We start from the raw sequence: 20,871 nt of genomic DNA on the forward strand, positions 1-20,871 counted from the left end.
CGGAAGGAAAACAGTGCCCCCACGGCACAGGCCCGCCCCCCGGATCGGTGGGCCCCGATCGCGGGCCAGACCAACGTGGGGGCACCCCCCGGGGCCAGATCCCCCCGCGCCCCCCCCCCCCCCCCCCAGGACCCCGGAGCCCGCCCGCGCCGCCTTGTCCCGCTGGTAAGAGAGGTGGTTTGATTCTCGCCGGCGGGACAGGCATTCCAGCAGCGGGACTTCAGCCCATCGCGGGCGGGAGGATCGCCGGGGGGCGGGCCCGCCAACCGGCACGGCGCGATTCCCACCCCCGCCGAATATCCCCCGGCGGTGGGTCGGAGAATCCCGCCCCTGATTTCATAAGATGTTTTGAAAGTGATTCCTGTGGGTGGGAGAGTCAGTGCTCAACCGTCTGTAATTATTTCATCCACCATCCACCTTTCAACGTGTCTATTTTCATTGTGAAAATCGGATCGCTCAAATTGACAAAGGTTTGACTAATACTGGGTGCGTCCAAACTGCTATATAATTTGTCATTTTAAAATCAAACTGTAACTGATTTTCATTGTCATCTATAAATGGACTTTAAATTGAGTGTGAGGATTGAGAAACCCGAGGGGCGATTGAATTGCCGAGAGTCAGCAGAGTGGAAGCCTACCGCTACTTGTTAAGACACTTGACACACATAGAGCATTTCAGACATTACAATAAAGGAACCTACAATTTGTACAGTTGATAAATCCTACAATATTGATTCTGGTTATTCTGGGACAGCATGGTTACAAGAATAGGGCGGGGAGAGGTCCTTGATAGGGTACTCTTTCAGAGGGTCAGTGTAGGCTCAATGGGCCAAATGGCCTCCTTCTGCACTGTAGGGATTTTATGACTCGAGAGATATTGGTCCAATTCAATGCTGTTTACTAAAATGTACAATGTAAAAGAAAATTTTACATGAAAACTGTGGCCATTTGCACGTTTCGTACAACGCGCAACCTGAAAAGGAATACTTTAGGGAGATAAATATTCAAACCGTGAAAACAGCCCTGTGGAAGGGGTGCAAAACTGGCAAGACCTCAGGGGACCCAATTTCGGAGCAATTTTAAGTTAACTCTCCCATTGGGAAATGATGGGATTGGCAGCAACACGGTTTTACAACCCGTCTGATTTTACAAACCAGTGAAGTCAGTGGGGAGTAACATTTGGTGGATTATAAAATCAGTATCATTCAAGGTCATGTTTCCCAACTGCTGAGTTAGGTTCAATTTGCCCCAGTAAGTGGGAAATGATATTCAGCATCTGAAAGCATTGCTTTTCTTTTACCTCATCAGTCACTTGTGAAAACCTATCCAAGATGAGCAGCTGTAAGAAAATGGCAGCTGGACCATCATCTGGAACAGAAACTGAGGTACACATTTTGCATTGGTGCAAGAGCCCTCCCTTCTAACCTTTGAGAAAGCTGCCTGCAAATATCTAGCAATCTCTGTGGAATGGATGCCCTCCTTACCAACGTCACTTTGTATCTGCCCAAGTCAAGGGGAGGTTCAAACGTCCAACCATTGTGGTAAGTAGCCAATCACATTCAGGTATTCCCACAGACAGCAAACCAAAAAAGTAAAATGCACTGAATTTTTCACTTTAAATATTAAAATTTTGCAGATGGCAAAATCAGCAAATGGAACATACAAATGGAATTAAGGATGGAGCTAAAATATCACAAATAATATTTTAAGAAAATATATTTCAATGTGATTTTTAAAATCACAATGTAGAAATTTGTCATTCCACAAATGTAAAATTAGTTTTTCCAGACCAGTGAAGCTAATCAGCAGTAATTATAAGTGTAGTACGCTGTTAAAGCCCAGTACAGAAGGTGTAAGTTTTCCAAGGGCTGAAACCACGAGCATGAAAGAACAAACTCTCATTCATTCGGTGATTTCTGCTTGATTGTGGACTGGTGTAGTTTCTACAGTACATCTAATGGGGAAGCATAGAATCAATGACAGCAACTTCAGGTTCTCCACTTTTATCTGCGCATGTGCGGACTCCAAACTTTGTGTCAGTTTCACAGGTGTAACACTGACATCATTACTATCACAAAATCCACACCATCAGAAGCAAATAAGTGGATTGGCCCACAAGCCTGTCATAGCTGGAAATGACCAGGTATCCAAGACTCGCTGTGATCTTGCTCATGGGGCCTGCTTGCAAAAAGACCAAAATATTTAACTCAAATTAAGTTCATATTTAAATTCAATGACTGTAGATTAGTACAACTGACAACTCCTTACGACTGTACGAATAAGCCCGCAAAAACAATCAGCTTTTATTACAGCTGCTGCTAAGCTGATTTATTTTCCTTCTGAAAGATTAGTGCTCTCAGAAAAAATTGAAAATAACCCCCGTTCAATTGCTTTTCTTTGACAAATTCTTCTTTCAGTGTCTCAAAATAAAACTATGCGATCGGTGGGAGTGATGGCAGGTACGTCAGTCATTGGCTGCACTGTGCCCAATCCGCTGATTGGATTGCAGTGGCCTATTCCGATTGGCCAACAATCATGAATTGCCGTCTGGAGGATTGATCTCGCCTATCGCATTCCCTGATGATATATCCATGGCAACGCATTCCAGCCCTAAGGTTTTATGACATGTTTATTTATTTACGTTTATGAGTGAGATGTGTGGTGAGAGAATTATTAATTGATTGCCGCACTTAGTGTATGACCCCCATGGAGACCAATAGCTTAAAAGAACTAAATTTACCAAACGATCCCAGCAGATGAAAGCGTTGGACAAAATTTCACTTTAAAAAAATACTTTTTACTTCAACAATCAAGCCAAAATCAACATAAATTAAACGTGAACTAACAGACAATTTGCATTCAGCAGAAACTGTAAATTACATTTTGAATGGCTGATACAATAAGGATAGATCTCACAGATTTACTGACAGTTTCCTTAAGCACATATGGCACCACCTTCAATCACCAAGTCCTTCACAACTCTGTCCTCCTCGGCTAGAATTCAGCTCCTTTTCTTCACATCGGATTTGGTCATCAAGACAGATCCCGCAACAACTTTGCTCCACCTGAATTCCACCAGGTACAATTGTCACCAAAACGGCGCACTTCTGCAAAACTGTCTTAGCTTGGTCCACAACAGTCTTGCTGGCATGGATCCCTCAGATCACCCTTATCCATCTATCCCAAGACATCTGTATGGGTGCACTGTACGGCCAGCTAATCAATCCCGCTAAAATTACTAAAACAGTGGCAGTAACTTTATTTCATTATTCCTGCTGCTAAATCCAGCCTGCAGGTTTTTGTTTTCTTCAGCTGTCTCTCACACACATGCATTCTCCTCAGCCCGCTTGTATATCTTCATCAAATCTGTCCCCTGAGAGTTCTGCCTGTTTTGCTTGTTGAATTCAATCAGTACCTGCTTCCTTAGCAACCCGAGGTAACAGCCTGATTTCCCAGAAATCTGATGTCGCAGTCAGGAACCCAAAGCCACAATCTCCTTCCCAGAATCCTGAATTTTTACTTTCTCTTTCAGTTAGGGACAGTCTCAAAAAATATACAGCTTTGGAAGCAAAGTTAATGTACATGCTGTTGCGTTCTGTGATGTAACTGTTGTACGGATGTACACAGAATATATAGCTGTTTAACTATAAAGATAGTTTATTAATAAACACGTGGTAATGATATTTGTTATCAGGATCGGTGTCCTGAGCCGATCTATCGGGCTCCTGGTATCTGCCGGCCTTCCCAGGGAGACCCCAGCCGAGTGCCATTCTGTACTGGTCCACTACAATACAGACGTTGGCTACTAAATGAATTCAGTGAATTCTCCTGGAGCTACTCGAAGTGTGACTATCATCTTGTATGTCTTATTACCAACTGGCAGGTGTGTTGAGTCGTGTTGGATCTCTATCGTCACCATCTGCTTGGAGGTCACATTGCTAACTATATGCAGAACTGTGTACAGGCATATCCCCACTACCACACCAGAATATTCAACAAGCCATTAGTTCAGACCATAATGTGCTCAAATTTATCTCGTCACCCTGCAAAACATGGATTTCATCACATTAGAAAATTTTGAAAACTTTGCAATGCAATTTGAACCTTTTGTTTCTTCTGGGTTTTATTTTTAAAATGTCTTGGCCTCCTTATTCCAAGCAAATTATAAGTTCTGAGGTAATTTCTGTAATTGTGTTTGATTGTCAGAGAGACAGTCCAATCAGAGAGAAAGTTGGTTGCGAATCCTGCCCTTTAAAGCCACCTAGCAACAGATATTAAAATTACTGACTGAATTCAAAATGAAGTCGTTGCAGGCCCATTTAAAAGTTCCACAGAAAGAAAGTATTGAGAGGAGATGAGAGGGGAATGGTGAGAACCACAGGAATCTTGTGAATAGGATGGACCGTCTGAACTGTTGGACCACATCCTTGTTTATTTATTCCACATTCTGACTGGTAGGCAGCCAGATTGATGGACTGGCTAAGTGAGAAAGAAAGCAATAGAAAGCGTCTGTCCAGGGACCACGTGGGACTGGTAACTGGGAAAGATAGCGGGCGGAAATAAAACAAAACATTTCTAAGTATCATTTTGGCGGGTTTGGTGGGTGTTTTGGCTTTTTAGGTGAGATCCACACCGGTATTCATTCCTGGACGGGAGCACAACGTGACGAGTAGATTCCGGGATAGGCCTTCCCTGGCTTCCCAACAACCAGTATGCCTCGCGAGATCCAAAACCCAATTAGGTGCTGATCCGCGATCTATCGGGCTCCTGGTATCTGCCGGCCTTCCCAGGGAGACCCCAGCCGAGTCCACACAATTTCTGTACTGGTCCACACAAGCGTGGACCAGACGGAACAGCACAGCACCCAGGAGGTCTCCCAGGCTATTAGAGGCTTCTGGTGGTCAGGGACAGGGCAGGGTTACCCCCTGCCCTTCACCCTGGAACCAGGGCACTGTGGCACTGCCAGCTGGAACCTTGGCATCACCACCCTGGCACTGCCAAGATGCCCAGGTGGCACTGCCAAGCTAGCAGGAGCACTGTCCGAGTGGCAGTGCCAGGGTGCCTGGGTGCAAGGGTGGCGCAGCCACGGGTCAGGACCTGAGGTTGGCAATGCCCATGAAAGGAGGTTGGGGGGTATGAAGGGTGGGGGGTGCAGGGCGGGTATGTAGGTGCCTCTGGAAGGTTGGATGTGTTTAAGGTTTGGTGTCCTGAAAGGGGGTGGGGGCGAAAGGGGCGTGGGAAGGCCTGAAAAGGGGGGCCCTCAATGACCCCACAGTGGGGTGGCCTCACTTGGGAGGTGTGGGGTAATGCCCATGTGTGTGTGGGGGGTGACATTGCCCATGGACGGGGGGTGTGGGGGTCTCTCAAGCCCACTTAGAGATCGGGACAGTCTTTCCAAATTGCATCCCGATCTCTGAGGAGCCACTCTGCCCGGTGAGTTCAACTCCTTAGTGATGAAAATAATTCTGAGTGTTGGCTAGCCCAGTAAGAAACTCTCGAGGATAAAAATAAAATAACTAAGGGCGGGACTTAACTAAATGGGAAAAAAAGTCCCTTAGCTCGCCAGAACTCCTCAGTGTAGCGAGAGATCGGGATGCCATTTTTAAATTTAGCGATCCCTGAACCCCCACGCCCCAACCCACTATGGGAGTGTCCCCAGCACTCCCCCCTCCCCCCCCCCCCCCACCGCACCCAATACATGCGCACGCAGGGCACCACCGACCTGATCGCCACTGCACAAAAAATGCCAGCTTGGCACCTTGACAGTGCCAACCTGGTACCCAGGTGGCTCTGCAAGGGTGCCAGGCTGATAGTGCCAGGGTGCCCGGGTGGCACCAACTGTCCCAGGGTACAACCCTGCCCAAAAGGCATGCACCTGGGGGTCCTCCAATCCCTGGGAAACCCCATGAGTGCCGTTCCGTCTGGTCCCCTCTTTTCAGGCACAGCGTGGCCGTTCGATCGCGGCCTAAGTGTGGTTAGATAGCAGTGGAGAGCTGAACTCGCCGGTGAGACTGGCCCCTCAGAGACCGGGCTGCTAATTTGAAAGGGAATCCCAATCCATACGTCAGCTTGAGGTCGCCCATACCACCCCCTCCCACGGACAATGTCACTCACCACACAAATGGGCATTACCCCACACCCCCCCAAGTGAGGACAACCCACAATGGGGTCGCTGAGGGTACGCCCTTTTCAGGCTTCCCCACAACGTCTTTTGGGCACCCCCTCCCCCCTTTCAGCACCCAAACCCCTCAGCCCCCAAAACATTATGAGGCCCCATCATACCCGCCCTTCAGCCCTCACCCTCCATACCAATCTCATCCCCCCTTTCATGGACATGGCCACCCTCAGGCCCTGAATCTTGGCAGTGTCCCACTAGCACCTGGACACGCTGTCATGCCACCCTGTCACTGTGGAAGTACCCCTGCCAGACTGGCAGTGCCACCAGGTACCTTAGCAGTGCCAGGGTGCCCGGGTGCCAGAGAAAGAGCCAGGCTGCTGGCCTGCCCTGTCCCCGACTTCCCAGCTGTCTCTAATTGCCTGGGAGACGTCCCAGGTGCCTTTACACTTGGTCCACATTTGTGTAGACGTGTACTAAACCGTGCCCGTTCGAGGCCTCGCTGGGGAGATTGTTAGTTCCCAGGCAGCAGAAGAATCCACTGCATGCGTATTTAAATTAGCCTAATGGCTCATTTAAATATGCAGATCTGGATCTCATCCAGCGCAGGCAAGATACGTATTGCAACATCTCGTGAGGTTCATAGAAACATACATAGAAAATAGAAGCGGGAAGAGTCCATTCGGCCCTTCAAGCCTGCTCAGCCATTCATTATGATCATGGCTGATTACCAAGTTCAATACCCTGATCCTGCCTTTCCGCCTTATCCTTTAATCCCCTTACCCTCAAGAGCTAGCTCCAATTCCTTCTTGAAATGACACTGTTTTGGCCTCAACAACTTTTTGTGGTACTGAATTCCACTGGTCCACCACTCTCTGGGTGAAGAAATTTCTCCTCACCTCAGTCCTAAAAAGTTTACCCCTTATCCTCAAGCTAACACCCCTAGTTCTGGAGTCCTCCACCGTCAGGAACATTCGGGTGACTTGGTGTCGCACCCCACGGGTTAGGGTTGGCTGGCTGGACCCAAAATAAATAGAGAAGGAAAGCTCATGTGTTGAAGTGATGATGGAGTGAAGAGGGCAGAGGTTGGTTGGACCAGTAATCGCACTGTCTTCCATCTTTGAAGGGCTTTGCACGCCCTTCCTTCCCTTCCCATAGAAATCCATTAAGCCTGGACCCAAACTCTCTCCTCTATGAAGGCAGCAGCTCCAGACTCTCCAAAGGGAGGAATCTCACCTTCATTAGCAAGAGGCAGCTTGGCCCCCTCCACACGCCGAGCATGAGTCTCTCAGAAATGTCACGTGTAGGCAACTTGCAAGACGCACGGTGCACAGGACATGCATTTCTTCCTGCAGTTGAATGAGAGACAGGTTTGCTGATGCCTCCACTTGTCCAGGGATCTGGTTGTTCACATATGCCATATTCTCCAGGAACTGGTGCCAGGGGACTGGGAGAGCATCCACTCTTAGTGGCTGTGAAACTCTATGCCAGTGGCTCTTTCCAAGACTCAACTAGGGACCTCTGTGGGATCTCGCAAGCTTCCACACATAAGTGGTCCACTCATCCAGGAGGTAACAGATGCTCTTTTTGATCAAACCCACAATTACACAAACTACGCGAGAGATCAAGCAAGTCATGACACCAGAGCACGGGGCTTCACGGCATTTTGCAGGTGGTACAGATGCAGGATGCCATTGATTGCACGCATGTGGCTCTAAGCTCTCCCTGGAAGCTGGCACTGCAACACATCAATAGGAAAGGCTTCCACTCACTGAATGTGCAGCATGTAGGTGACCACAACAAAAAAATCCTGGAGGTTTGCTCAAGGCATTCTGGAATTGTCCATGATTCCTACATCTTAGGTATCCAGGATTGGCGCCTAAAGACCTGAATATTGGCAGAGCACACCATTGACATTTTAAAAGTACAATTCCGATACCTGGAATGGTGGGTTGCTGCAGTTTAGTCACTAGTGGTTCTCACGGATCATTGTAACTTGCTACACACTTCACAACCTGGAGATGCAAAGAGGGCAGGAGCTGCCAGATGCCCAGATGGATGAGCTGCATATCTCCTCCATTGAGGAGGACTTTGAAGGGGGTAAGGGCAGTGAGGATGAGGAAGCCGAGGCTACAGGGGAATAGGCCGTAGCACAGGCCAGGTGAGGCAGGTGTGCACAGGAGGCCCTCATAGCCACCAGATGCCAGGAGGAGGGCGGTGGCAGTAGTGATTATCCTCTTGGACAAGTGTCTTCCCTCATGGGCCCACATGAACACCAGTGTTGCTATACTTTCATTTCAACCACCCACTTCACTCTCAGTGTGAATACGTCCACATGAAGTTCAATTTGTCCTGATCCATTGAAGAAAGGCGAGATCTCGGGAAAAGATGTCCTTCCTGAAATGAGTTGCTACCTGCGGTAGGCTGTGCCGGAATCGTATGTCAGAAGGCGACCCTCTTCCAGCGACCCTCACACATCCCAGTCACCATTGCAGCCTACAAGAGGGAGGAGCTGTTCCCCTATCCTCACTGGGCTTGTAACTGCATACTTTCACTGTGACAAAGCTCCTCCAGGAAATCCATCACCAGCAACTGTGCAATACGTCCTGTGTCACCTCGAGGACCATACTGAGAGACACCACTCAGGACCAGACTGCCGAGGGCGGAATGCAGGTTTCCAGAGATCCATTTAGACATGACTCAGTCTTCCATGTCTGCTGCTTCTCAATTACATTGACATATGCATGTGCAGTCTGCATTCACCTTCACATATGGATGTAGACTATGTGAGGATGATGAGATTCTAATGGTTGCCTACCATACATTACAATGCCTCCCACTGAGCGCAGACAGTCTGCCATCATGGCTGTCCGTGATGAACTGCAGCAGGCTCCAACATCATGAAGTCCTCAAGGATACGTTCACTCGATAATGAAGAGCATACAGCAGGTTCGCTACAAACTCACTTCAATCCCCTCGCTCCCCGCAGCATTGTGTGAAGCTCACACATCTGTTTCCAGAGCTTGCTCTCAGGCTCTATTGAGTGTAATCTATCACCATTTGTGATTTGGAATCACTGACCTCAGCGAGCGTTTAGACGAGGGGACACATAGCGCTGCAGCGTTACATTGTGGATACAGTCTTGCAGCTGCTAAACGGGCAACACAGAGGTATTACACTCACAATGATACATGCATGAGCACCATGAACAGAAGGCCACCAGAGCAGTATAGTCTAGGCACATTGAGATGGCAAAGTGATCACACTTGTGGGCGAGCTTAACGCATGTGCAGACAGAAAGTCAGGAATGTGCTTGGCACACAGAAGCGCACACATACCCTGAGGAGGGACTGATAGCACGAAAACCCTGCCAAATTCCAGAGAGTACACAAAGTTCCAGGATACGTGATTCTTCTCCATCTCTCAAAACATCTCTCCTCGACACTACAGTTTGACCTCTCTTGAAAGCAGGCGAGCGAGGAGTACACCTCAGCCTCAATCTTACACAGCCGAGGAATAGCATTTCATGACCCTGCAAAGTATGTCAACCAAGTTCTCCCACAAGAATACCTTACATTCAGGATGATGTATCACTTCTGTTGGTAATGATCTGTGAATGGGCACGCACTTCATTAAGGTGGAAGCTGACTACATCGATGAGAGGCGCATGATAGAGACATCTGCAATAAGAGTGGCAGAGGGACCATGGTGACACATCTGTCTGACAGCGACATAGCTCATGATAAAGAGGAAGCCAACATAAAAGTAGATATGAAATGTGCTATATTCTATGTACGTTAGTGAATGTTATACGTATGTGGTTAACACACGTGCCATGTGTCATGTGAGAGTACCTTTAAGAAATGGATGTTTAAGCAATGTACCTTTAAGGAATGGAGTTGATCATATTACTGAAGTGATGTCACAGGGGGGGGAGCTGAGCTCACTTCTGCTTTTGGTTTCAGTTTGAAAAAGCAACTTGTGTGTGCCTGTGTTTTTCCAGAGAGCTGCAGTAAGAAAAGCAAGGTGCTGGAGCTAAAGTCAACCAAGCTGACATATCTCTGCCACCCAACAGAAAATATATATTAACTGTGACCTGGTGTGTTACTGTTTTGAAGGTTTGAAGCCTTTTGGATGTTTGAAGGAACATTTTGAGGGATTATTTAGTGTTGTATTATTTTCGGAGTTATCTTTGAAGTAAGGGGTGTTAAGGGATCCAATGTTTATTTAAAAGGTTAAGTTGAGTTGATAGAATAAACATTGTTTTGTGTTAAAAACCACGTGTCCATAATTGGAATATCATAGATTTCATAGAATTTACAGTGCAGAAGGAGGCCATTCAGCCCATCGAGTCTGCACCGGCTCTTGGAAAGAGCACCCTACCCAAGGTCAACACCTCCACCCTATCCCCATAACCCAGTAACCCCGCCCAACACTAAGGGCAATTTTGGACACTAAGGGCAATTTATCATGGCCAAGCCACCTAACTTGCACATCTTTGGACTGTGGGAGGAAACCGGAGCACCCGGAGGAAACCCACACACACACGGGGAGGATGTGCAGACTCCGCACAGACAGTGACCCAAGCCGGAATTGAACCTGGGACCCTGGAGCTGTGAAGCAATTGTGCTATCCACAATGCTACCGTGCTATCACGCCTGGGGAACAAGCCACGTGCTTCAAAAGCAACAATCCATTCAAGGGGGAGGTTGGTTGAACTCCATGATACATTTTGGGGTTCTGAACACACCTCGCCCATAACACATGGTAATTTAATAGTTTTTTAGATTTCTGAGCCCCATCACTATGTCCTTCCGCAGCATCCATAATGAAGGTGGAGGCAGCCTGCTGACTGTTATGCCCTGTTGTCTTTGATGTCCTTGGCTGGAATCCTCTGGAGGGTTGATTGCTGCCCCAGCCTGCTTTGGGTGTCCTGCTGTGGGGCAAGTGCACCCTCGTCGACCTGTGGATCTGGAGGTGATGGGGCCACAGGAAGAGGGGATTGGGGTTGGATGGATACTCCGGCAGTCATCTGAGTGGATCTCTCCGGGATGTGGAGAGGCTGATCCTTCTCCACATGGTGCCAGCTCCTTGAGGAGAAAGGCTAGCTTGAGTAAAATTGAGCTAGGCAACCACCTGCCCCCCCCCCCCCCCCCCGCCCCCTCCACCCCATCCCACCTCCACCTCCACTGCACTTTCATTGCCATTGATGAATGCCACCATGGGTCACAGTGATGAAGTACTGCTCCTGTAGCAGTGCAGGACCAATGTTCTGGACTAAGGTCGCCATGGAGACCGACAACCTATCAGAGTTGACCTTGGTGCGCTGGCATGACGGCACCATCACCTCAGACTGACTGCGCTTGGACTTCTCCATCTGCCTTGCAATCTGAGGAGTGCGGCTAACATCCCTTCCTGATGTTTCTGTGATTGTCTCTGAAGCTCCAGCAACTGATAGATGACTGAGTCTGGAGACTCATCATCTGACTTAGACTCAGCAGATTCATCGCCTCCAACAGTCCTCGGATGTCACTGCTTCCACCTGCTGTGGACCAGACTGTGATGCTGAGCCTGCTCCCGATCGAGGTCCACTGTGACGGGTCTTCAAAGGTGCTGTCCTCAGGCTCCTCATCTGAGGGTGTCCTCAGAACGCATGATGAGGGCCAGGCTTGCGGATGTTCTTGGCCACTTATCCACGAAACACAATCGAGAAAATAAGTGCATGGCAGAGGACTTGAAAAGAGGACAAAACACGCACAGTGCAGTTGTCTGTGGGATGCACTGGTTCAGAATCTTCACTTGGGTGTACACCGCCCATTTCCCCATCCCCAGCCAGCATGATGGCATGGTCCTCAATGGGAGTAAGGATCCAAATGTCAGCCACACCACCTGACTGAGGTCTGCCCCATTGTGCACAAGCTAGTCCTGCATAAAGAGGGTATGAGCAGGGCGCATGCCAAGGCAGATGATAAGGATGCCTGGCGTGTGTGTGTGTGTGATGTGTGTGTATTGAGTGGAGTCATGGACGGGATGAGGATGAGAGCTCGAGTGGACATGAGTCTATGGAGATGTGTGTCTGAGAGTGAGTGCGGATGTCCCTGTGTGAGGATAAATGCGAATGAGTGATTGGCCTGTGAATCCGTGAGTTTAGAGTAATGAAATGATGGACTTACCCTGGTGGCATGGATGAGATCATTCATGCTTTTCCTGCACTGGGTGGCGGGACCTCTGGTGGCATGGGCTGCCTTTATCCCCACCTTCCATGCCAGAGTGATGAGGTTGGTGGATCTGGAGCTGGGCTAGGGCTAGAGGACATCGCAGCAGATCTCAGCGGCATCCAGCAGGCAGTCCAGGAGGCTATCACTAAATATGAGCAATTTTAGGGGGGCTTGTCTTCAGTGGAGCATTCCTGATCTGCAGACTTAAAGAAAGCTGTGCTCTGATGCATTTTAAATATGCACCTGTGCGGGTGCACGGGGTCCCTTGCATTCTTCCTCAGTCTAATCAGCAACTCACGGACACTTTGTTCCGATCTCCTACACCACTTCACTGCACAAAAGGACTAAGCAGCTACATGTCAGTCATGACAAGGTGGTGGTGTATTATAGTTCACTCAGGGAGTCTGAGTTGCTATGACAACGTGCACGTTCTCATGCACGTTGTAGTCTGGAGCTATGGATAATGATGGGCTCAGGAAGTGGTGAAATCATGTTATGGTGGACAAATTTGAGGCCGCCAGCCAGCGATCTGGCATGTTTCCCATGCAGGCACGTTATGTCAGGAATAAAGACACGTTTCACGCCAGCCGTGACTACTTAGTGCACAGATAGGAAAATCCCACCCATAAATGATTGCTGAATTCGCAATAGTTTTGTGAAGTGAAGCTTCAAGGTTCACTTCAAGGTTCCACCCAGACTCATTTGCAAAATTACAAGATCACAATCGCGAATCTGAACCTGGGCCCGTACATTCAGGGTAAAAATCCCGAGAGCCACTCTTAGGATTTGGTCTGGAAGAATCTGTACTTGGAATATTAAGTAAATAGATGGTTGCATTAATAAACATGAATGGAAAAAATGAGCAACACTGGGCTTTTAATCACTTGCATCGTTTATATTAGATAAACGCCGATGGTTGGTGTTATCTTAATGCTTGACCCCTCAAAAGAATTCTTTTCATTCTCAAGTATTCATGCTTTCTACTTGCTGGTAAGATGAGAGGAGGATTTGAGCTGACAAACACCAATTCCCGGCATGGTCTGCGAAATGCTCGTTTGTTGGTCAGTATACAGCAGCCATTGGAATTCCCAGTACACAACCTCGCTTACGATGCTGCGGGCACAAAGGCAGAAGCTTATCACTGAAATATAATTTAAGAGTGAATATATCATTGAACAAAACATTTTAAAAATCCCTCCCTCATACAAGTGTCTCAGGCTGAAGTATTCATTGATTTAGCAAAAATTCAAAAAGACTGCCCGTTCTGTAATTTACATTAACGTAAACCCTTTTTTCCCCCTTCCAAGATACTAGGTTCAGTATACTGGTAAAAGTGCCTTATCTTCCAATCTCTCCAGTATTTAACTGGCATGAGAGCATTGGGGCAATGGGTGTTAATTTGCATATGATCTGAAGGCGAATTGGTCACTCCGTTTATCTCACAAGTTCCACTATTTTGAAATCTGTCGCTCTGAGGTTCAATGGGAACCCGAGCCTTTAACTCTGATTTACACATGACATGACGCAGGGCTCTGAAACTTGATACAAATTGGTAAGGAATTGGTTTGATTTCACATTACATGCAACAAAGCATTAAAATTAGACTTAAGCTGTTCAGGAGTGATGCTAGTGAGCACTTCTTCACACAAAGGATAGTGGATGTCTGGAACACTCACCCCCTCCCCAAAATGATTGAGGCTGGGGATTAATTGCAAACTTTAAAGCCAAGATTGCTATGTTTGGGCAGGACATTAAGGGCTATGGGACCAAGGCAGATAGATAAAGTTCAACTGCAGATCAGCCAAGGTCAAATATGACAGCGAAGGCTTGAGGGGCTGAATAGCCTACTACTTTCCTATAGTCTGATGCTCCTATGTGCAAAAAGGGGTTACAATCAAGCGACGTACCTTACAGTCCATGTCCAAATGCAGCAAGACCTGGACAATATCTAGGCTTGGGCTGACAAGTGGAAAGTTACATTTGCGCCACACAAGTGTCAGGCAATGACCATCTTCTACAAGAGAGCATCTAACTACCGCCCCTTGACACATTACCATCGCTGAATACCCCACAATCAACATTCTGGGGGTTATCATTGATCCAAAACTGAACTGGACTAGCCACATTAATACTGTGGCTACCAGGGAAGGTCAAAGGCTAGGAATCCTACGGCGAGTAACTCACCTCCTCACCCCCCAAAGTCTGTCCAGCATCTACAAGACACAAGTCAGGAGTGTGACAGAATACTCTCCATTTGTCTCGCTGAGTGCAGCTCCAACAACGCTCAAGAGGCTTAACACCATCCAGGACAAAGCAGCCTGCTTGATTGCTCCCCCTTCCACAAACATTCAAACTCTCCATCACCGATGAACAGTGGCAGCCATGTGTACCATCTACAAGACGCACTGCAGTAACTCACCAAGGTTCCTTAAACAACATATTCCAAACCCATGACCGCTACCATCTAGAAGGACAAGAGCAGCAGATTCCTGGGAACCCCACCACCTGGAGGTTCCCCTGCAAGTCACTCACCACCCCGACTTGGAAATATATCACCGTTCCTTCATTGTCGCTGGAGCAAAATCCTGGAACTCCCTCCCTAACAGCACAGTGGGTGTACCTACAGCTCAAGGACTGCAGCGGTCCAAGAAGGCAAATCCCCACCACCTTCTGAAGGGCAACTAGGAATGGGCAATAAATGCTGGCCTCACCATGACGCCCACATCCCGTAAATGAATAAAAAAAACATTCAGAAAGTCAGAAGGCTAATGGAAGACATGAATAAAGTGACTATCAGCACCAGAGCATACATGGGGCATTTTCGTATCCCAATTGCAATAGTTTCAGATGTCAAATTAAAGCGGGTTGTCCTGTAACGCTGTGCCATGCATTGGCAATTTACACTCATAATTACCAGTCTAGCAAATTCTAATTTTAGCTGTTCCCATTGGAGCTGGCATCAAACAGGGTACTTCTTCAATGGAACCAAATTAACAGTTGGACCTGCCTCAGGGGGCAAGTGGAAAAGGGAATGGTGAAAAGGCCAATTTTCTGCTGGAATTCTGCCCACGACCAGTGAGGCGGGGAAACCCAGATGGGGAGCGGTACTGCCAGCGAGCGTGAAATGTTAAGACTTGACGAAAAAGAAACTTGGCCCTCCTTTAAAACTGTCTGACACACTACGGCTTTCGGTTCCAGCGATCAACCCCAAGCCTTTTCCATTCTTCCCTCCCCCGCCCACCCCTCAACAAAGCAGGTGTCCTGTTAAAAGCTGCCAACATTGTCGGCTGACCCGAGGAATCAGGCTGTAGTCAATGGCAAGAGGCAAAACTAGCTCCATCAGCTATTCACTTGTTTCAACCAAAGCACAAAAGCGTTGCTCAGGGATTCATTTTCTTGGTGGTGGGGGGGGGGGGGGGGGGGGGGAGGAAGGCTGCAGAGGGCACAGTAGAACATAGACTTGAATATGTATGTTTATAAATGGGAATTGTTGTTATAAATATATTCTATCAGAGCAATGAAAATCTTTTACCCCTTCAGTAAAACAGGTTTTGCGGCGATGTGGAAATCAGACAGCTATTTCCAGTAAAATGCATAAATCAGCAAGTTTGTGTCCGTGTTGCCCTAATCCTGCTGAAGCTTCTCTGCACAAGCGTCTCATCAAGCAACTTGACATTGAAACAATTCAAGGTATGAAGTTACTGTAATTACCCACTGCAGGCGCACTAAACTCACCAGAAAAAAATTAGGCCCTTGTCCATTCCTTACCACTATTCGTGTAGCTGTAAGTTTTAATTATTGCTAAACAACCACCCCAGCACTGAAAATTAAATTTGGTAATTGTGGAGTTTCAGTCTTTCAGATCTGAATCGTTCGAGGGTCAAATTAATTTGTTTATTTTTTCTCTCCCCATCTTAACCCAACCTTTCTTTCCGCTGATCTGGAGGCAGGTCGTGAAGACCGCTGATCTGGAGGCAGGTTGTGAAGGCCGCTGATCTGGAGGCAGATTGTGAAGGTCGCTGATCTGGAGGCAGATCGTGAAGGCCGCTGATCTGGAGGCAGGTTGTGAAGGCCGCTGATCAGGAGGCAGGTCGTGAAGGTCGCTGATCTGGAGGCAGATTGTGAAGGCTGGTGATCTGGAGGCAGGTTGTGAAGGCTGCTGATCTGGATGCAGGTTGTGAAGGCCGCTGATCTGGAGGCAGGTCGTGAAGGCCGCTGATCTGGAGGCAGATCGTGAAGGTCGCTGATCTGGAGGCAGGTCGTGAAGGCTGCTGATCTGGAGGCAGGTCGTGAAGGCTGCTGATCTGGAGGCAGGTTGTGAAGGTCGCTGATCTGGAGGCAGGTCGTGAAGGCCGCTGATCTGGAGGCAGGTCGTGAAGGCCGCTGATCTGGAGGCAGATCGTGAAGGTCGCTGATCTGGAGGCAGGTCGTGAAGGCTGCTGATCTGGAGGCAGGTTGTGAAGGCCGCTGATCTGGAGGCAGATTGTGAAGGTCGCTGATCTGGAGGCAGGTCGTGAAGGCTGCTGATCTGGAGGCAGATTGTGAAGGCCGCTGTCTGGAGGCAGGTCATGAAGGCTGCTCTCTGGAAGCAGGTTGTGAAGGCTGGTGATCTGGAGGCAGGTTGTGAAGTCGCTGATCTGGAGGCAGGTCGTGAAGGCTGCTGATCTGGAGGCAGATTGTGAAGGCCGCTGTCTGGAGGCAGGTCATGAAGGCTGCTGTCTGGAGGCAGGTTGTGAAGGCTGGTGATCTGGAGGCAGGCTGTGAAGGCCAGTGATCTGGAGGCAGGTTGTGAAGGCCGCTGTCTGGAGGCAGGTTGTGAAGGCTGCTGATCTGGAGGCAGATTGTGAAGGCCGCTGTCTGGAGGCAGGTTGTGAAGGCCGGTGATCTGGAGGCAGGTTGTGAAGGCCGCTGATCTGGAGGCAGGTCGTGAAGGCCGGTGATCTGGAGGAAGGTCGTGAAGGTCGCTGATCTGGAGGCAGGTCGTGAAGGCTGCTGATCTGGAGGCAGGTTGTGAAGGCCGCTGTCTGGAGGCAGATTGTGAAGGCCGGTGATCTGGAGGCAGGTCGTGAAGGCCGCTGATCTGGAGGCAAGTTGTGACGGCTGCTGATCTGGAGGCAGGTTGTGAAGGCCGCTGATCTGGAGGCAGATTGTGAAGGTCGCTGATCTGGAGGCAGGTCGTGAAGGCTGCTGATCTGGAGGCAGGTTGTGAAGGCCGCTGTCTGGAGGCAGATTGTGAAGGCCGGTGATCTGGAGGCAGGTCGTGAAGGCCGCTGATCTGGAGGCAAGTTGTGACGGCTGCTGATCTGGAGGCAGATTGTGAAGGCCGCTGATCTGGATGCAGGTCGTGAAGGCTGCTGATCTGGAGGCAGATTGTGAAGGCCGGTGATCTGGAGGCAGGTTGTGAAGGCCGCTGATCTGGAGGCAGGTTGTGAAGGCAGCTGATCTGGAGGCAGGGTGTGAAGGCCGCTGATCTGGAGGCAGGTTGTGAAGGCCGCTGATCTGGAGGCAGGTTGTGAAGGCCGCTGATCTGGAGGCAGGTTGTGAAGGTCGCTGATCTGGAGGCAGGTTGTGAAGGCCGCTGATCTGGATGCAGGTTGTGAAGGCTGCTGATCTGGAGGCAGGTTGTGAAGGCCGCTGACTTGAGGCAGGTTGTGAAGGCTGCTGATCTGGATGCAGGTTGTGAAGGCTGCTGATCTGGAGGCAGGTTGTGAAGGCCGCTGTCTGGAGGCAGGTTGTGAAGGCTGCTGATCTGGATGCAGGTTGTGAAAGCCCTCCCACTCTGATTCCCTTCCCCCTCCAAAGATCTTGCACCCAATGGCCATGAACAGTTGGAGGGCAGGGTGACGAGTCACTCAGCCAGTGACAGGCATTGACGCAATGGCCATGTCATCACCTGACATGGAGGGAAGTGCTGATGTCATGTTTATTGAGCCACCAGCATGCAGGTCCAGATGCAATCACCCTTCGCTGCAGCAGCCTCTGAACAATTAGGCCGGCAAGCAACCTCCAACCAGTGGCCCCTCTTGCCACTGAACCATGCAGCATCTTCCAGCCACTGAGTCATCCAGATCCTTGAAAGATATCCACAGGAGAGATGTACTCACCAGCACGTTCAGTAAAAACTTCCTGTATCCTTTTCTCCACATTGCGTGGTAAAGGCAGGAGCTCCTCTGCCCTGGGGACAGAAGGAGGAGACTTCCATGCCTAACCATGCAAGCTGGGACGGAGGTCATGGAGGAAGTCAGCAGCTGTGGAGTCGATCTGTAAACCTGGCAGCAGTGCCATAAGTACATCAATGACTTTCTGCACTCTGCAAGGGTAAGTACTGTGTCTCAAGTCCACAAGAGGTCAGCAACTAGCTAAGCATGAGGGTGAAGATGCAGAGGAGGGAGTGCCCACCATATAGTTAGCTATGGACCCCCTGGGAAAGTAATGGCTGTAGTTCTCTCTGGGGACATGATCCTGACTTAATAAGGACACGGGGGGGGGGGGGGGGGGGGGATTCTCCAAATGGAGCCCAAGTGTTCGCGCCGTTGTGAACGGCGTTGCGTTTCACGACTGCACAAACCGGGCCCGGGTATGACCTATTCTGTCCCCCACAGGGGGCCAGCACGGCGCTGGAGCAGTTCACGCCGCTCCAGCGTCCTTTCCTGGCACCAAATGGGCACCGCGCCAACCCGCGCATGCGCAGTTGGGCCACGGCAAACTGCGCATGCGCGGGGGAATTCTTTAGCGCGCCGGCCCCGACTCAACATGGCGTCGGTGTTCAGGGGCCGGCCATGCAGGGAAGTAGGCCCGGGGGGGAGAGGCCGGCCCGCCGATCGGTGGGCCCCGATCGCGGGCCAGACCCCATCGGAGGCCCCCCCCCCCCACCCCCGGTGAAGGAGCCTCCCTCCCCCCCCCCCCCACAGGCCGCCCCCCGACCGTTCGCACAGAATTCCCGCCGGCAGCGACCGGGGTAAACGCCGCCGGCCGGACTCTGTCGTATCCGCGCGGCCGCGCCAAACGCACTCGTGCAAATGACGCCGATTCTCCACACCTCGGAGAATCATGCGCCGGTGTCGGGGCATCATGGCGCGGTTGCGGCGATTCTCCGGCCCGGCGCGGGGCTCGGAATATCGCCCCCATCGAGTTCACACAGAGTAAAATAAGAAACAAAGTTTTATTTACATCAAATATATATTCACTACCCGGTAGATCCCTACCACCTTCCTGCTGAGGTTGGTGCCTTACTGGCCAATCTTATGTACATGGGTTAATTGAGATACCCGTCCCTAGCAGGACTAATGGCTACAAAAGCACCAGCTGGTGTTCAGGTTGATTGTGCCTGTTCTAGTGTGGCGGGGAACGTTCGGTCCAGTATACAAGTGTGAGGCCTCGGCCCAGAGCTGGAATTCAAGCCATTGCCATTCTGACATCCATGAAGGAGAAGGCTCGAGAACCCATAGGTTACCAAGCTGGTCGTCCCATCGTGGATAGTGAGGCAGGAGGGTGGGTAATCTGTTACGGCAGGTGAGAAGTGATAGAATGGCTCCCCACGCTTTCTGCCTCTCAGTGTTCCTTTTCAGATAATTTGCTGAGTGTTTCATTATTGAAGTGCTGTGAGTGCAAAACACACGCAGACAGGTTTCCTTGTGCGTTTTAAAAGAGAAGGAAATAGTGGCCTGAATTTCCATGCGGCGTTGCGCTCCTCTGTACAGAAATACCGGCAGAGGCCCAACGCCAAAGGTCCCGCCCCCTAGCCCAGCCTCCATCATTCTCTCGGGGGTGGGGAAGTGGAGGCAGGTTCTAAATTGAACACTTGTTATTCACAGAGGCAGCTGCCCATATAAATCATCAGCTGGCTCCACTCATGTGTGACTTTAGTGAGATCGATGTCTGGAAGCTGAAGGGTGCCGTTGAGACCTGGTTGGAGCATGTTTGAACCTTGTCGATTCCTTTAGATAGCCAGGTTTCGTTATGGGGAACAAAACGAGTCCACACCGATTTGAAGGGAAAAACAAAACTTATTTTATTTAGCATGTTAACTATTCTGTACTGCTCCAGTAGTTTCTGTACTGGGACTTCTCTAGTCAGTGCCTGATCCGCCGACTGTATTTATACAAAGGCACCTTGTTAAGGGTCTCCCGTCCCCTTATTTGTGAGGCTCATAACCTGCAAGGTCGACGTGGGTAGTGGATCATCCCTATCCCGTAAGACCCGTGCAGGCTATGACATTCCTGTCCCACAAAATCCGAAGAATCCTCTGAAGACCACGCTGAAGGAGGGCACAGGACCCTCTTGATGTTCGGCTGGGCATCAGGTGGTGTATCTCTCGAAGGCGAACTCCACCTCCAGCACAAACAACACGGTGGCTGCAGTTCCAGAGGTTGTGAGTCCGAGGGCTCCCCAGCGAGGTTGCCTGTGTTTCCATCTGAGTTTGAGTCGGCCATCTCAGCATCCTGACCCATCCTGATTCACTTACAGCGGAAGATACCGCCAGCGTGCATGGGTTCAGTCCACCCGGCCTTTAATTGGAGGAAGTCTGTGCTCATTTCTT

This window comes from Scyliorhinus torazame, chromosome 11 (assembly GCF_047496885.1).
Source record: "Scyliorhinus torazame isolate Kashiwa2021f chromosome 11, sScyTor2.1, whole genome shotgun sequence".
Taxonomy (NCBI): Eukaryota; Metazoa; Chordata; class Chondrichthyes; order Carcharhiniformes; family Scyliorhinidae; genus Scyliorhinus; species Scyliorhinus torazame.